Source organism: Anomaloglossus baeobatrachus, unplaced genomic scaffold, assembly GCF_048569485.1.
Source record: "Anomaloglossus baeobatrachus isolate aAnoBae1 unplaced genomic scaffold, aAnoBae1.hap1 Scaffold_176, whole genome shotgun sequence".
Classification (NCBI taxonomy): Eukaryota; Metazoa; Chordata; class Amphibia; order Anura; family Aromobatidae; genus Anomaloglossus; species Anomaloglossus baeobatrachus.
In genome coordinates, this window is record NW_027441946.1 from 112967 (window position 1) to 128529 (window position 15563).

General features: G+C 46.1%; 1 pseudogene; it reads left to right on the forward strand.

The window, feature by feature from the left end:
- Positions 1–7422: 7422 nt before the first annotated feature.
- On the forward strand, positions 7423–7628 carry LOC142260736 (U2 spliceosomal RNA; annotated as a pseudogene).
- Positions 7629–15563: the final 7935 nt, after the last annotated feature.

The window sequence follows — 15563 nt, forward strand, 5'->3', positions numbered from 1 at the left end:
GTGTAAAGGATTTTAAGTAAAAATCCACAATAAACCAGCGCTAGATGGGTTTTTATAATTTTATTAATAGACCACAAATAAAAAATTTTTTGCTATCCTTGTTTCAAGACAGAGTATTTGATAATATACAATACACTGATTATTACTAAAACCAAGGACCACATAAAACAAGGACCACATAAAATAAAAAATGAAAGTAATGAGAATAAAATTCTTTTGTATAACCAATTAACTTCGAGGTGATACAATATTCACATTGATTTAGTTTTACCAGTCTAATGTAATGCCCCGGCCGGTGGCATATATTTTGTTTGGTTAATAATTTAGACTTATACAATGAAAGATGTACTATACCACCCCTGGCTAACTTACAAGTTTTAAGTTGTACAATATAAGTTTGCGACGTTATATTCGCCCCCAGGGCCTGGGGGAATAAACCTCACAACAACTTGACCGCAAAAAACACCCCGGATTTCTCCGTTGATTAGGCTGGAACCGCTATGTACAGGATTGACCTGTTAGACTTCCAGAGCGGACGTTTTGAGGCCAGTGGCCGCGACTAGTGCTGGCTCTGGGGGAGATGTATGGTTACCGACATCCCTCTTTACAGAGCCTTTATAACACTTCACAAGGCCACAAACCAGCCGGTCCCGTATTCTCCCAAATGTACTTTCGAAATCAAGCAGTACGAAGCCACTGAAAGCACCAAGATGTTGGCTGCGGACAACAATAAGATCAGCGGTAACTACTCAGCCTCTCCAGCGGGCAGTCCAGACCGTATCCAGTGTCAGCTGACTGATTCCACACAGGAGGAAGTTGCTTGGCAGGTTAGCACCACACAAGGCTCCGATCCGCTTCCAAACGAGCAATGCAGAACCGCTGGAGGTACCAATGTATCCTGGTTGCAGACAAAGGAAATGTCAGCGGTAACCTCTCAACCTCTCCAGCAGGCAATCCGTACCGTGTCCAGTGGAAGCCGGTTGATTCCACACGAGGGAGAGATTACTTGGCAGGTTATCACCGCACAGGTGAGGTAGGCAAAAACAGAGTCCTGATCCGACGCGCGTTTCGGGGGCGTGTAACGGCCCCCTTCCTCAAGGATAACTCAGCTGTTGCCTAGAGCACTATTTATGCATACATTTAATTGGTTATAATTTGCATAAAATTAAACAATGTTTAAATTCAACCAACATTCAATGACCACTACATATATCAATTTGTGAAAGACCGTTCATAATAGCCATATAATATAATTATGTGCAAAGGTTTTTCTAAAGGTTTTTCTAAAAAGACCTATATATAGCCTTGCTTGTATCATCATATACTGGGAAGACAATGTGTATATATGCATATGCTTTTTTTCAACAATAAATTTAACAAAAGGACATCATAAAGGTGTAATATAAATTTGCTATAATATGAAAAGCCCCTTATATCTACATCAACCTTGGGCAAGTGAAGCACCAATTTTAATATATATTATGCATATATACACATATATCTCCATGACAATCGCTTTTTTTTTTTTTTTTTTTTTTTTTTCCTTCTCTCCGTATTATTATCAGTACCTATTACTCCTCTACCTATAAAAATATAAATTAATTAAAAGCAAACAGTTCTATATCATTATTGAGTCCATATGGTTTCAAGGTGTTCAATTCAAAAATCCATTGGCTTTCTGCTCGTGACATTTTTTTAATGAAATCGCCACCTCTCCAATCCTTAGTTATTTTTTGTACGCCCCATACTTGGGATCCTTTAAAGGACCCTCCATGTTTTAACACATAATGTCTGGATAGGGGGTGCTTAGTACATTTATTTTTAACACTTCTAATGTGCTCACCCACCCTTTTCCATAGGGGTCTAATAGTTCTCCCAATGTATTTTTTCTGACAGGGACATTGAATGCAATATACTACTCCCTTTGATTGACATGTAATAAATTCTCTAATCATGACTTCTGACTGCCCCTGTAAGAAGGATTTCCGTGAAATATTTTTTGTATTCTTACATACTATACAGCTTTTGCATGGAAAAAAACCTTTCAGGCCAAATAATCCTCCCTTATTAGGTGCTGTAAGATTACGTATGGTGGGTGCCACTAAATTGCCAATATTGTTTGCCTTCCTATATATGAATATAACGTCGCAAACTTATATTGTACAACTTAAAACTTGTAAGTTAGCCAGGGGTGGTATAGTACATCTTTCATTGTATAAGTCTAAATTATTAACCAAACAAAATATATGCCACCGGCCGGGGCATTACATTAGACTGGTAAAACTAAATCAATGTGAATATTGTATCACCTCGAAGTTAATTGGTTATACAAAAGAATTTTATTCTCATTACTTTCATTTTTTATTTTATGTGGTCCTTGTTTTATGTGGTCCTTGGTTTTAGTAATAATCAGTGTATTGTATATTATCAAATACTCTGTCTTGAAACAAGGATAGCAAAAAATTTTTTATTTGTGGTCTATTAATAAAATTATAAAAACCCATCTAGCGCTGGTTTATTGTGGATTTTTACTTAAAATCCTTTACACAGTTTATTAAAGGCTACTTTACACACTGCGATATCGGTCCCGATATCGCTAGTGTGGATACCCGCCCCCATCTGTTGCGCGACACGGGCAAATCGCTGCCCATGCTGCACAACACCGACCAGACCCGTCACACATACTTACCTGCCCGGCGACGTCGCTGTGACCGGCGAACCGCCTCCTTTCTAAGGGGGCGGTCCGTGCGGCGTCACAGCGACGTCACTGAGCGACCGCCCAATAGCAGCGGAGGGGCGGAGATGAGTGGCCGGAACATCCCGCCCACCTCCTTCCTTCCTCATAGCGGCTGGGAGGCAGGTAAGGAGAGGTTCCTCGTTTCTGCGGTGTCACACGGAGCGATGTGTGCTGCCGCAGGAGCGACGAACTACATCGTTACTGCTGCAGTAACGATAATCGAGAATGGAGACCCATGTCACCGATGAGCGATTTTGCACGTTTTTGCAGCGATGCAAAATCGCTCATCGGTGTCACACGCAGCAACATCGCTAATGCGGCCGGATGTGCGTCACAAATTCCGTGACCCCAACGACTCCGCATTAGCGATGTCGCAGCGTGTAAAGCCCCCTTTAGTGGGAGTGGTGTACAGGGTCTTAGCAGTAAAGAGTATTCCATATTTCTGCCAGATACCCACAGAGATATTGAAATCTGAAAAAAGAGACTTCTGCTCATTGAAGGTAAGAACTGCTCACATAGCGTTCAACTCCACAGCAAACGAGTGCTCTAGCACTGGCATCTCAGCAGGGATATTCCCCTACTACACATGTGTGTCTGGGTCCCTGTGACAGTTTACAGGACATAACTCAGGGCACCTAGACAGAAGGCAGAGGGACTACTTTCTATTTCTGGTGTAGAGCTTAGTACAATATATATATATATACTATTACATGTGACACATGTACCTTGTATTACCATTATTCGCTGTATATGAACCCCTTTTCTCCGGGCATTATTTGTCTATAGCATTTTTCACGAACCTGAGGCAACTGAGAACCCTTCAGTGAAGGAATTCCACTAACCCTCACAATACCAACCAGGGGCCTCCCTGCAGTAACTCAGGTAGTTGTACCCATTCTCTTTCCGCATTCTATGTGTTCTTCTTCTTTCTTCTTTTTTTTCTTTTTTCTTCTTTTTATTTCTATCATGTAGTTCAGGGGTTTATAGATATATGTCCTGCATCTCATATTTCCTTTAGTGGTGCTTCTTACCCATTCTCATATCATTTACCCTAGTATTTCATGATCCTGAGGCGACTGAGAACCCTTTAATAAAGGAATCCTTTTTCACTTGAATTGTCAAGTGATACTTACCAGTGACTATCACGTAATGTTACAGGTAGTTGCATTTTCTTCCTCTTCTTTCTCTCCTTTCTTGTTTGTCACACGGTCCATTGTGTTATAGCCCACGTGTCATGATAACACTTGTACCATCTTTTCATTTAGATTCCACCTACAATTATTTACCGATTCCAGTTCTGAAATAGGCTTTCATGATCTACTCACTAGAATTCTCAAGTGCATAAGGTACTGAGACATATACATGTTCACACCATTATAAAGAACAAAGTATAAACATTGAGGTTTTTCTCACACCCATGTTCCTGTGTTCTTTGATATGATATGTGTTCATTTCCTTCACTATATAGGATTGCAAGTTTTCCATTTGTACCTTAATGGCAATGACGCTATACAATTGAACACATATCATCCTGTTATCCATATAGGTGTGTATTTACCTGCTTGACTATTTTTGGTTGTTTGATCCAGAATGTTTCTCCAGATAGGTCATGTGGAAATTTTCTTTCCTCAGTACAAATGTTTTCACTATGGCTTTGGAAAAATTTTTTGTATGTGCATCATGGTCATTTGACCCATTGTACTCTCAAGTAGCAATATATTGTACTGTTATGTTGTACTATGTACTAATTACGTGTTTATATGGTTTTGTAACCCTTTATGATCTTAGATAACTTTATCCTTGATAAAGACCTAAAAACAAGGTCGAAACGTTGGATGAATTATCCTTTTGCACAAATAAAGAATTTTCAGCATTCCAAGAGTTCTTTTCTTACGTTATTGATCACTATAGTGTGCCAGAGCTATTTCTATTGAATTGACTCTTATTTTTTCTGAGCACCTGCTATATACACAGTGAGCCAGACATATTCAAGTTTCATTCAGAAGGCAGAGGGAAGCCTTAGCAGCTGAGCCTATATCTTGGCTTGTGAGCATTAGAACAGGCCGGCGATTACAGGGTAACATGAAAAATGTCCAGCTTGCATTATGACTAGAACATGACAATATCCTTTTAAGTACTAACCTATGATGCGTTCCTAAGCAGTTGATGTTATATGTTCTACATTTCATTTTCTGCATACTTTACAAGTAGTAGAATTTGCTTTGATATAGGCAACTGGATTTTCACAATGAAAAGGCAAAGGATAACGCCCGAAAAAGACGCCATACATTATGTCAGTGCCATCACTGACAAACCTGGATTGACCATGAAATACATCAATCCCCTTAAAGGTGAGTTAAAACAAGTTTTAACTAAATTGCCTTAATATTGTCATGCATTAGAATGACTGTCTTAGGTAATGATAAATATTTTCTACAGGAAGAGGAGTGTTTGCTGAAACTGAAATCGAAAAAGGGAGTTTTGTTGCAGAATATCGAGGCGAGCTCACGTATGCACTTACGATGGTAGACAACTACTCGAGATTTATGGTTGTGGTACAAGTCAAAGATCTAATGGCCCATACTGCAGCGAAGGTCTTCCAAGCACACTTATGCAGACCTCATGGCTACTCAGAGAGAGTCCTCACAGATCAAGGCACAGCCTTTGAAGCGGAAATCTTCAAGGACTTCTGCAGCTTTTACCGATGCAGGAAGATGCGCACTACACCCTACCATGCTCAAACCAATGGTTATCAACCTGCTCAGGACTTTACCCCATATTCCAGATGTGGCCTTACAAGTGATTTATAGAGGGGTAACAATACGTTGGGATCACCGGATCTAATCTCCCTTTTTATACACCCTAAAATCTTGTTTGCTTTAGAATAAACAATAACATCATAAAGGTATAGCAGTACCGTTTCAAAGTTTCGGTGTCCCAAGCAGCATTCCATCAGCCTCTGGAAGGTTCCTGGCAAATTGCACAGCTCGAAGGGCATGCTTTTGAACTCGCAGAGACCCATCGGGGTGGCAAAGGCGGTCTTCTCCCGGTCTGCCTCAGCAACGGACACTTGCCAATAGCGACTAGTGAGATCAAGGGTAGAAAAATAATTTGCAGTTCTCAATGCAGCTAGCTATTCCTCAATACAGGGGAGTGGTGCTGTCCTTCTTCTTTAACAGGACCAACGGAGCTGCCCAGAGGCTACAACTGTCACGGATAACCCCAGCCTCCTTCATGTTGCTCAACATGTCCTTGGTACACTGGTAATGTGCAGGTAGTTTTGGCTTATATCTCTCTTTGATGGGTGGGTGTGCACTTGTGGGGATGTAGTGTTTGACCCCTTTTATTCTTCAAAAGTCTAGCGGATGTTTGCTGAAGACTTGCTCGTATTCTTGCACTAGCCTGTAGACCCCCTTCTTGTGATGTGAAGGTGTGGAGTCAGTGCCTACGTGTAATTCCTTACACCACTCCTATGGCTGACTTGGTGAGCTGTCACTGAATGGGTGGGCTGAAGCAATGGTGGATGCTGCTGTTTGGATAGCATGTGTATCTACTGAGAACAGCTTATCAATGGTGGCAAATCGGAGCAGCTTAATTTCTTGCTCTCCGCAGTTCAACACTCTCATGGGCACTCTTCCCTTCCATATTAATGAATAAAACTATGATGTAAATAGCATATAGATACCCCACAAATGCAGATAAAAGTAGGTTATGGGAAAAGGGGGAAGAGAGAAACAGGAAAATAGTGGAATAAAGTATACCTTCCAGGTGGGAGAGGAAATGGCAGCACAGCCAGTGGAGGTGAAGCAAGGGGAGCCTGCAACTAAAGAGTTGAGAGCGTTATCACATGGTGACTGAGCCTGATTGTAACGGGAGCATAGAGGTGCCGATCCTGTCTTACCTGCGTTGGTGTAGAAGTGGGTGTCCTGTGGTGGAGTCAGCTATGTGCAGTGGTGGCCGTGGGTTCTTTTATGTGCGACCGTAGTAATAGCTGCGCCCACTTCCTGTATGGGAGTGGAATGCAGTGAGGGTAATGGAACGCACGCCTGCGCATTTGTGTTTAACGTCGCGCATGTGCAGAACGGAGAAAAGGCTGCGCTCACTTCCTAATGAAAGGGAGTGAGACGCATCTGGGAAGGGAAGGGAAAAGATTAGGGTTTGGGGATGATGAAAGGGCTTTCTACGGACAAGGATGGCAAAGGGTGGCAGTGACGGAAAGTCAGGCAGCCTGTCCTGTCCTGTCCTGTCCGTCCGTCTTTTTGTATCATGAATTGGAAAGACTGCAAGGGGGAGGGGAGGTGCTTGTGTCCAAAAGGAGGAGTTATTCAGATTCATTGCAGTGGGCGGCGGCTGCAAAAAGCACCATTCTTCTTGTTTTTGCTCTGCAAAACAGCCTTTTCAAGGGTTGGCTTGGGTGACAAAATGTCTTCTGTAGGCGTGGGTTTGTCTCCCTCTCCCTAAGATGTGTCCGGTATAGGCCAGGGTGCCACTCAAGGCCGTAACCAATTCGGGTTATAGCTTCTCGGCCTTTTGGCTAAGATCAAGTGTAGTTTCGGAGGACGCTACCTTGGTCGGTACTGGAAGGTGCCTGGGATTGCACGTCTGCCGGCCTTGAGGAAGTGTGTGCGCCTTCTGGTGACACATAGCCCTCTTGTGCCTGGACGGTTCCCAGGCAACGGGAGGCGATCACCTTTGTTATTTTGAAGTCCTACTGATAAACAGAAAAAAAAAAAATTAAATCTGTTCTTATCAGTTTAATATCTGATACGTCCCCTCTCTGGGGACCATATATTAAATGGATTTTTAGAACAAGGAGATGGAAAAAATCTTGCTCTGTCCACTCCACGCATTGACCTGGTATTGCAGTACCTCCAGGACCGGTGCACCCCTTCTTAACCCAGTTTCCAAAAGCAGAACTCAATTCACCTGATTCAAATGAGCCCCATTAGTGAATTGAAAGAAAGCAAAAACTTTATATGCACCTCAATTTGGCCAATTCACTTTTCACACTTTCACCCTTTTTTTTATCTTTCACACCTTTTACTTGCTTTATTGATGCAAAAAGCTGTGCCAAATAGCAAACTCATCTCCACTCAACTTGACCAACTCTGCTATGTCCCGTGCAGTATCTTATTCTCAGTCTTATCTAGATCATTTGCAATTGAATAGAATAGATCCCTTTTGGCTGCTTATGACTGTGTAAAATATGTAGTTTTACTGGGCTGGGATGAGAGAATCCATTGAAGCATGGTGTAGGGATTGTGGTTCCTGTGTGCTAAGAAGAGAGGCTGGCACCAGCCAGAAAGCCCCATTGCAGCCAATAATCACTTAATAACTTTTTCAACTTGTCATCATATGGGAGGCCTTCCATTCCTTGTAGTAGTCTAGTTGCCCACCTTTGAACTGACTCTAACTTCTGAATGTCCTTTTTAAAATGTGGAGCCCAAAACTGGTTCCCATATTCCAGATGTAGCCTTACAAGTGATTTATAGAGGTGTAACAATACGTTGGGATCACGGGATCTAATCTCCCTTTTTATACACCCTAAAATCTTGTCCCAAGCAGCATTCCATCAGCCTCTGGAAGGTTCCTGGCGCATTGCACAGCTCGAAGGGCATGCTTTTGAACTCGCAGAGACCCATAGGGGTGGCGAAGGCGGTCTTCTCCCGGTCTGCCTCAGCAACGGACACTTGCCAATAGTGACTAGTGAGATCAAGGGTAGAAAAATAATTTGCAGTTCTCAATGCAGCTAGCAATTCCTCAATACGGGGAGTGGTGCCGTCCTTCTTTTTTAACAGGATCAACAGAGCTGCCCAAAGGCTACAACTGTCACGGATAACCCCAGCCGCCTTCATGTTGCTCAACATGTCCTTGGTACACTGGCAATGTGAAGGTGGTATTGGCTTATAGCTCTCTTTGATGGGTGGGTGTGCACCTGTGGGGATGTGGTGTTGGACCCCTTTTATTCCCCCAAAATCTAGCGGGCTTCCCACCGGTAACCCGCTCCCCAGCTTGGATGGATGCTGAGGGAGCCCCTTTTGCCCGCAGGCTCTGGCCCTGGGAACTGTAGCCTTGGCGGTGACTGTGCTTCCCTCTACGGTGTGAGCTGTTGCCTTCAATCGGGTCTTGACTGCTGGGAAACCCTGGAGGTTCCTGTCGCTAACGGATTTGACCGGTTTTACGGCGACTCCTAGCCTGGTCGGGGTCCGTAGGCCCTGCCGGATGGTGCTGGCTTCTCTTCACTCCCCGATCTGGTACCGGCGGGCCACCGCCCATCCCCGGTCCGTACGGTTCACTCCAATCAGCCTCTCCTGCAGAAGGTCACCACCGTCTGCCAACCTTGCTGAGTGCCCGGGCCACACACCCGGACACGGTCAGTCTCCTCTCCTCTTCACTTCTCTAACTCCAAAACTGATCTCTAATCTGACTCCTTTTCCCGCCTCCAGGACTGTGAACTCCTCGGTGGGTGGGATCAACCGCCTGGCCCACCCCCTGGTGTGGACATCAGCCCCTGGAGGAAGGCAACTAGGATTTGTGTTTAGCTTCGGTGTGCCTAGCCGGAGTGTAGAGTGTGTTGGTGTAGTACCTGTGACGACCTGGCTTGTCCAGGGCGCCACATTCCCCTATAGCAAAATGCAGACCGTCCGCGGGCTGCCCGTCCATCACCGGTTTTATTTTCACAACTGAAAAAGAATAAAACGGTAAAACATGTAAAAGCATCATAAACATTTTACAACGGTACAGCTTCCGCTCTTCTCCCACCCAAACAACCTGGCCCTGATGCTGCCCCTAAGAAGCGGGCAGCACCCCTTGACCCCAGTCCAGCACCAAGTTGCCCGAGCGGGTTCTGTCTCTTTCAGGGGGCCCACGTCCAAGGGGACCCCTGAACCCCCGGAGGATCGCCACCGGTTACGGTAGTGGCGGGCCTAGGCCATCCCTTTCCTCCAGGCCCATCCTCCCAAATCAGCCTCTCCTGGTCGGTAAGCACCCTCTCCGGGTACCAATGCGGTCAACAGAAATAAGCCTGGAAAGCCTTAGCAGCGGTGCGGCCGGTTAAGTCCTTAACTGGGACAACCACCAGGAACCTCGAGTAGTGGTCTACGATGGTCAGAGCGTAGGTGTACCCACTTCGGCTGGGGGTGAGCTTTACATGGTCAAGGGCAACCAGCTCCAGCGGTTGGTGTGTAATGATCGGGTGTAGGGGTGCCTTCTGGCTGGCCTCGTCCTTCCTTCTCAATGCGCAAGGGCCACATTCTCGGCACCAGGCCTCCACAGATTCCCGCATTCCACTCCAATAGAACCGCTCTCTTAACAACATCTCTAGCTTCTTCCACCCGAAGTGCACTGCACCATCATGGTATGCTTGCAGGACGGTGGGCACGTTAGCCTGGGGAATCACCAGCTGGCGGATCTTCTCGTGAGTCTTTGGATTAATCAGCTCGCGATACAACTTCCCCTGGTGTAGGTATAGCCGGGTCCGTTCTTGCCACAGATGTTGGGCTTCGGCAGGGGCAGCAGGGTCTATCCCAGCAGAACCCTGTTCCACTAGAGTCTTGACCAGGCGGACAGCAGGTGCCTGGTCCTGAGCTTCCTGCCAGTCCTGTCGGGGCAGCGGATCCAGGTTCACCCGTTGTTGGTAGACGTGCACCTTTTCAGTGAATGGCCGGTGAAATGCAGGCAACTCGATCTCTTCGAGGTCATCATCCTCTGGCCCCTCTTCCGACAGGTGGGGCATCCGGGAGAGTGCATTGGCATTGACGTTGGTACGGCCGGCCCGGTACTTGATGGTGAAATCGTAGTTGGCTAACCTGGTCACCCACCGCTGCTCCAACGCGCCCAGCTTGGCCATATCTAGATGGGTCAGCAGGTTATTGTCTGTGTACGCGGTGAACTTGGCTGCTGCCAGGTAATGGCGGAACCGCTCGGTGATAGCCCACACCAGTGCCAAGAGCTCAAGCTTGAAGGAGATGTAGTTCTCAGGGTTCCTCTCAGTCGGTCGGAGTTTTCGGCTAGCATAAGCTATTACCTTTTCCCTTCTGTCTTGGACCTGGGATAGAACAGCCCCCAAGCCCACATTGCTGGCGTCGGTGTAGAGGATGAATGGGCGGCTGTAGTCAGGGTACGCTAGGATTTCCTCTCCGGTCAGGGCTGTTCTCAGCTGGCGGAAGGATTCCTCATGCTTTTCTTCCCACACCAATGGGGCTACTAGGGATCTACCACCCTTGGTCTGTCCTACGAGGAGGTCTTGCATGGGGGCAGCCATCTTTGTGTACCCCTTAATGAAGCGACGGTAATATCCCACCAGGCCCAGAAACTGCCTCACTTCCCTCACTGTGGTCGGTCTCGGCCAGTCTTGGATGGCGGTGATCTTCTCGGGGTTGGGGGCGACACCTTCCGCACCAACCACATGTCCTAGGTACTGCACTCTGGGTTTCAGCAGATGACACTTTGAGGGCTTCAACTTCATCCCATACTTGGCAAGGGACGCGAACACCTCGGCTAGGTGCTCCAGGTGGGCTTCATACGTCTGTGAGTACACAATCACATCATCCAAGTACAGCAAAACGGTCCCATAGGCAGTCTTCTCTCGGTCTTCCGGTGCCACGGCCACCTGCCAGTACCCGCTGGTGAGGTCAAGGGTGGAGAAGTAGTTAGCGGTTCTCAGCGAGGCCAGGGACTTTTTGATGCGGGGCAGAGGGTAAGCATCCTTATGCGTTATCTGGTTAATCTTCCGGTAATCCACACACATCCGCATGGTGCCATCCTTCTTCTTAACCAGCACCAACGGAGCGGCCCAGGGACTACAGCTGTCCCTAATAACCCCTGCCTCCTTCATGTTCCTCAATATGTCTTTGGCGCATTGGTAGTGCGCAGGGGGAATAGGCCTGTATCTCTCTTTAATAGGGGAGTGTGTACCGGTAGGGATGTGGTGTTGAACCCCTTTAATCTGCCCAAAATCTAGAGGGTGCTTGCTAAAAACCCGCTCATACTCCTGTACCACCCGGTATACCCCTTCCTTGTGGTGTATGGGGGTATCATCAGTGCCGACATGTAGCTCTCGATACCACTCGCCTAACTCCCCCAGGGATGAGTGGGAACCGGCAGCAGGCGGTGTGACCGGGGGAACGGCTTCATGGATCGTGTGGGGATCTAGAGTGAGCAATTTGGCAAGGGTAGCGTACCGGGTGGTGCATGAATGCACACATATTGGTTTTATAATCTTATTGTATTACTTTATATTCTTATTTCACTTGTGCATATCTCCACCATAATCCTGGCTAAGAAATATAGCTTTTTTTGGGGTACACAGGTAGTAAGGTCTTCTTTCTATTTCTTTAGGGGTGATATAGCCTGGTGGAACTCTAGACCTCTAACATTATATATGCACCCTTTTTCTTTATGGTTCTTGGACACCTTATAACATTCTTCCATACATATATATCTTTCTCATAAATTATAAATAATTAGGCATTTTTATATATTTTATTTACATTTTCATAAATAACTTTTTACAAAGCATGGGGGACATTCTCACATACATATAATTTTCATGTACGCATTCTGAAAATTTACGCATAAACCGTACACACTCCTTTTTGTAACAATTTCTATAACTCATTCGCTGAACTCTCATCCCGGATATTCATTCTTACACCGAATTTCCTGTTATAACACAACATTCATGATTTTTTTTTTTTTTTTTCCAATTTAAATTTTTATTGAGTTTTCATAAGCATACAATAAAGAGCATGGGACCATGTAATGATAGACAGGTTTCATCAAACATCTGAACAATGTTAAACTGTCATAGGAGTCATAATGGATTATAAGTCATTGTGGTGACACATAGGTCCTCATTTTAAACCGTAGAAACCATAGAAACCAGTAACACAGAGAGGAAAGACAGAGGAGAGTAGCAGTCATGGTATGTAGGAAAGATAGCGTAAGTCAGAGAGAAAGGAGGAAAAATAGAAAGTAGAGCGCGGTGACCGGGGCTGATACACTGTCCGCTGGACCAAGACCATTCGAAAAGACGGTGTATGTCATCTGAAGAAGGGAGGGAGCCGGGGGTTCCTGCTCCTCAGGAGTCACACAGATCCAAGAATTTTTTACTAGACAGAAAAGATTCCCACTGAAGCCATTTGGTGGCTGTCACCACCGACTGCCCACGTGACTGAGCCATCACCACCTCCATACGGTGAATCACATTTACCTCCATGACCCATTCGTCCAACGAAGGGGGAGCAGAGTCCTTCCATCGTCGTGGGATCACTGTCTTAGCTGCCTGGAGAAGATGGCCCAGGATAGAATTTTTATAGACCTTTTCGGATACATTAAAGATGTACAATAATACCGCCTCTGGGCGACTCGGAACCACAACCCCGGTGACCTCATGAATGGCCGCCAGTATTTTTTTCCAAAAGGCCGACAAGCTCGGGCAGTACCACCAGATATGCGACATAGTGCCCCCCTGCGCTCCACATCGCCAACACGTGTCAGGGACGTCAGGATACCATGCATGAAGAGATGCTGGGACCCTATACCATCTAGACAGTATTTTATAGCTGGTTTCTTGCATCCTGGTGGCCACCACGGACCTGTGGGTCAAACGGAAACAACGTTTCCACTGATTCTCAGGGAAAGTCTGGCCGAGCTCCTCTTCCCATGCCGCACAGAATCGGGGGGAAGACGTCTCCGCCGCGTTCGTCATACATTTGTACACCTTTGAGATTGCATGGCGTGCACCAGAGGGCCCACTACAAAGGTTTTCAAAAGGCGTTTGGGGCAGGTGGTGGGCTATGTCAATGTCCTGGGAGGTTATGAAGTGCTTAAGCTGGGCATATTCAAAGTGGAACCGCAATTTGAAGTTGCGGTTCTCTACAATCTCCCGGAGTGGAAGGAGGGACCCCCCCGAAACTACCTGGTTTAATCTCAGGGGGTTTAGTTTCGTGCAACCTAGAAAGTTGTTGGACGATGCTCCCGGTAGAAACTCCGGGTTGTCAGTTAGTGGCATGAGGGGTCCCCTAGGCTGGATCATGAGGTTGCGTGATGATATAGAGTGTATCGTTCGTAGTGTTTGTTTGGTACTATAGGACATCTCAATTTTATGTTTGATGAGGAGGGGCCAGGTCCACGGCAAGGTCGATGTCGATAAAGGGCACAAATCCTGTGCCAGGCAAACCCAGAGCTTAGACTTAGAGCAGTGCAAAAGGTCCAAGACCCTGGCATGAGCGGCTGCCATATAATATCGCCTACAATCGGGCAGACCTGTTCCCCCCGCGTTCTTGGTCCTGGTTAAAACGCTGCATCTCAAGCGAGCGCGTTTTTTGGACCAGACAAATTGATTAAATATGCGTTGTATCTTGGCCCAATATGCTGCCGGGATATATACCGGGACCGTCTGAACCAGGTACAATAATCGCGGCAGGGCGGTCATCCTGAGAGCGCCAATCCTGCCAAACCACGAAAGAGTGCCTTTTTGCCATGAGGCTAGGTCTCCCTCGAGTCTTGACAGAAAGGTTTGATAGTTTAATTGGAAGAGCCTAGTCAGATCGGAGGGAATCTTTATGCCCAGGTATTCAATGCTACCATGGGATGGCCATTTAAAGGGAAAACTTGGTTTTAGGGCGTTTACCATTGTGTGGGGCAGAGAGATATTCAGCGCCTCCGACTTGTCAAAATTAATTTTGAAATTGGACCATTTACTAAAGCGGTTTAGCTCCACTAGCAGGGACGGAAGGGAGGTGAGAGGATTACATAAATAAATAAGGAGATCATCGGCAAATGCGGCACATTTATGTTCCCGGTTTGCAACCTGAATGCCTTGAATATCTGGGTTAGCCCTAATGGCCGACAGTAAGTGTTCCATTACCAACACGTATAATAAAGGTGATAGGGGGCATCCCTGCCGGGTCCCATTCCGGATGGGGAAGGGCCTCGACAGAGTGCCATTAATCTTAATGTATGCAGTCGGAGAGTGATATAAAGCCATAATCTTAGAGGAGCAAATGGGTCCCAGGCCCATATGCTCCAATGTCTGTGAAAGTGACTGCCATGAGACTCTGTCGAAGGCCTTCTCAGCATCCAAAGATAACAGCATCAAAGAGAGTTTTTTAGTGTGTGCGTGTTGGATTAAGTCCAAGGTCTTTATGGTATTGTCCCTAGCTTCTCTGCCCTGGACAAACCCGACCTGTTCTGGATGGATCAGGTCAGGAAGCAAAGGGCCCAGTCTATTTGCCAAAAGCTTGGCATAGATTTTTAAATCTACATTAAGGAGTGATATCGGTCTGAAACTGCTACATATTGTGGGGTCCTTTCCAGCCTTACGAATCAAAGAAATATGGGCAGTGGTTGAATGGGGCGGGAAAGGGACCGAGTCCGAGATTGAGTTGAAAGAGAGGAGCATTAAGGGAGCTAACTGTTCCGAGAAGGCTTTATAAAATTTAGCGGGGAATCCGTCAGGTCCAGGACTCTTATTACCCGGTGTGTCACGAATCACCATCAACAATTCATTCAATAAAAATGGACTTTCCAGGTCCTCAATTGTGGAGCTACTAAGGCGCGTAAAGGGTGAGGGCATTGAGGGGCATTCGGCACTCAACTCAGAGGGTTCAACAGGTAAATTATATAGCTTGGAATAGTAGTCGTGAAACGTGTTGGAGATGTCGGGGGTGGCATAGAGTAGCTCGTCACGTGTGTTCTTGATACAAGGTATAAGGGTGTGGGCTCTTCCCTCTCTCAATGCGTTGGCCAGCAATCTACCCGGTTTATCTCCAAACTCATAAAACCTCCCTTTCCCTATCTGTATCAGGCGCTTATACGAGGA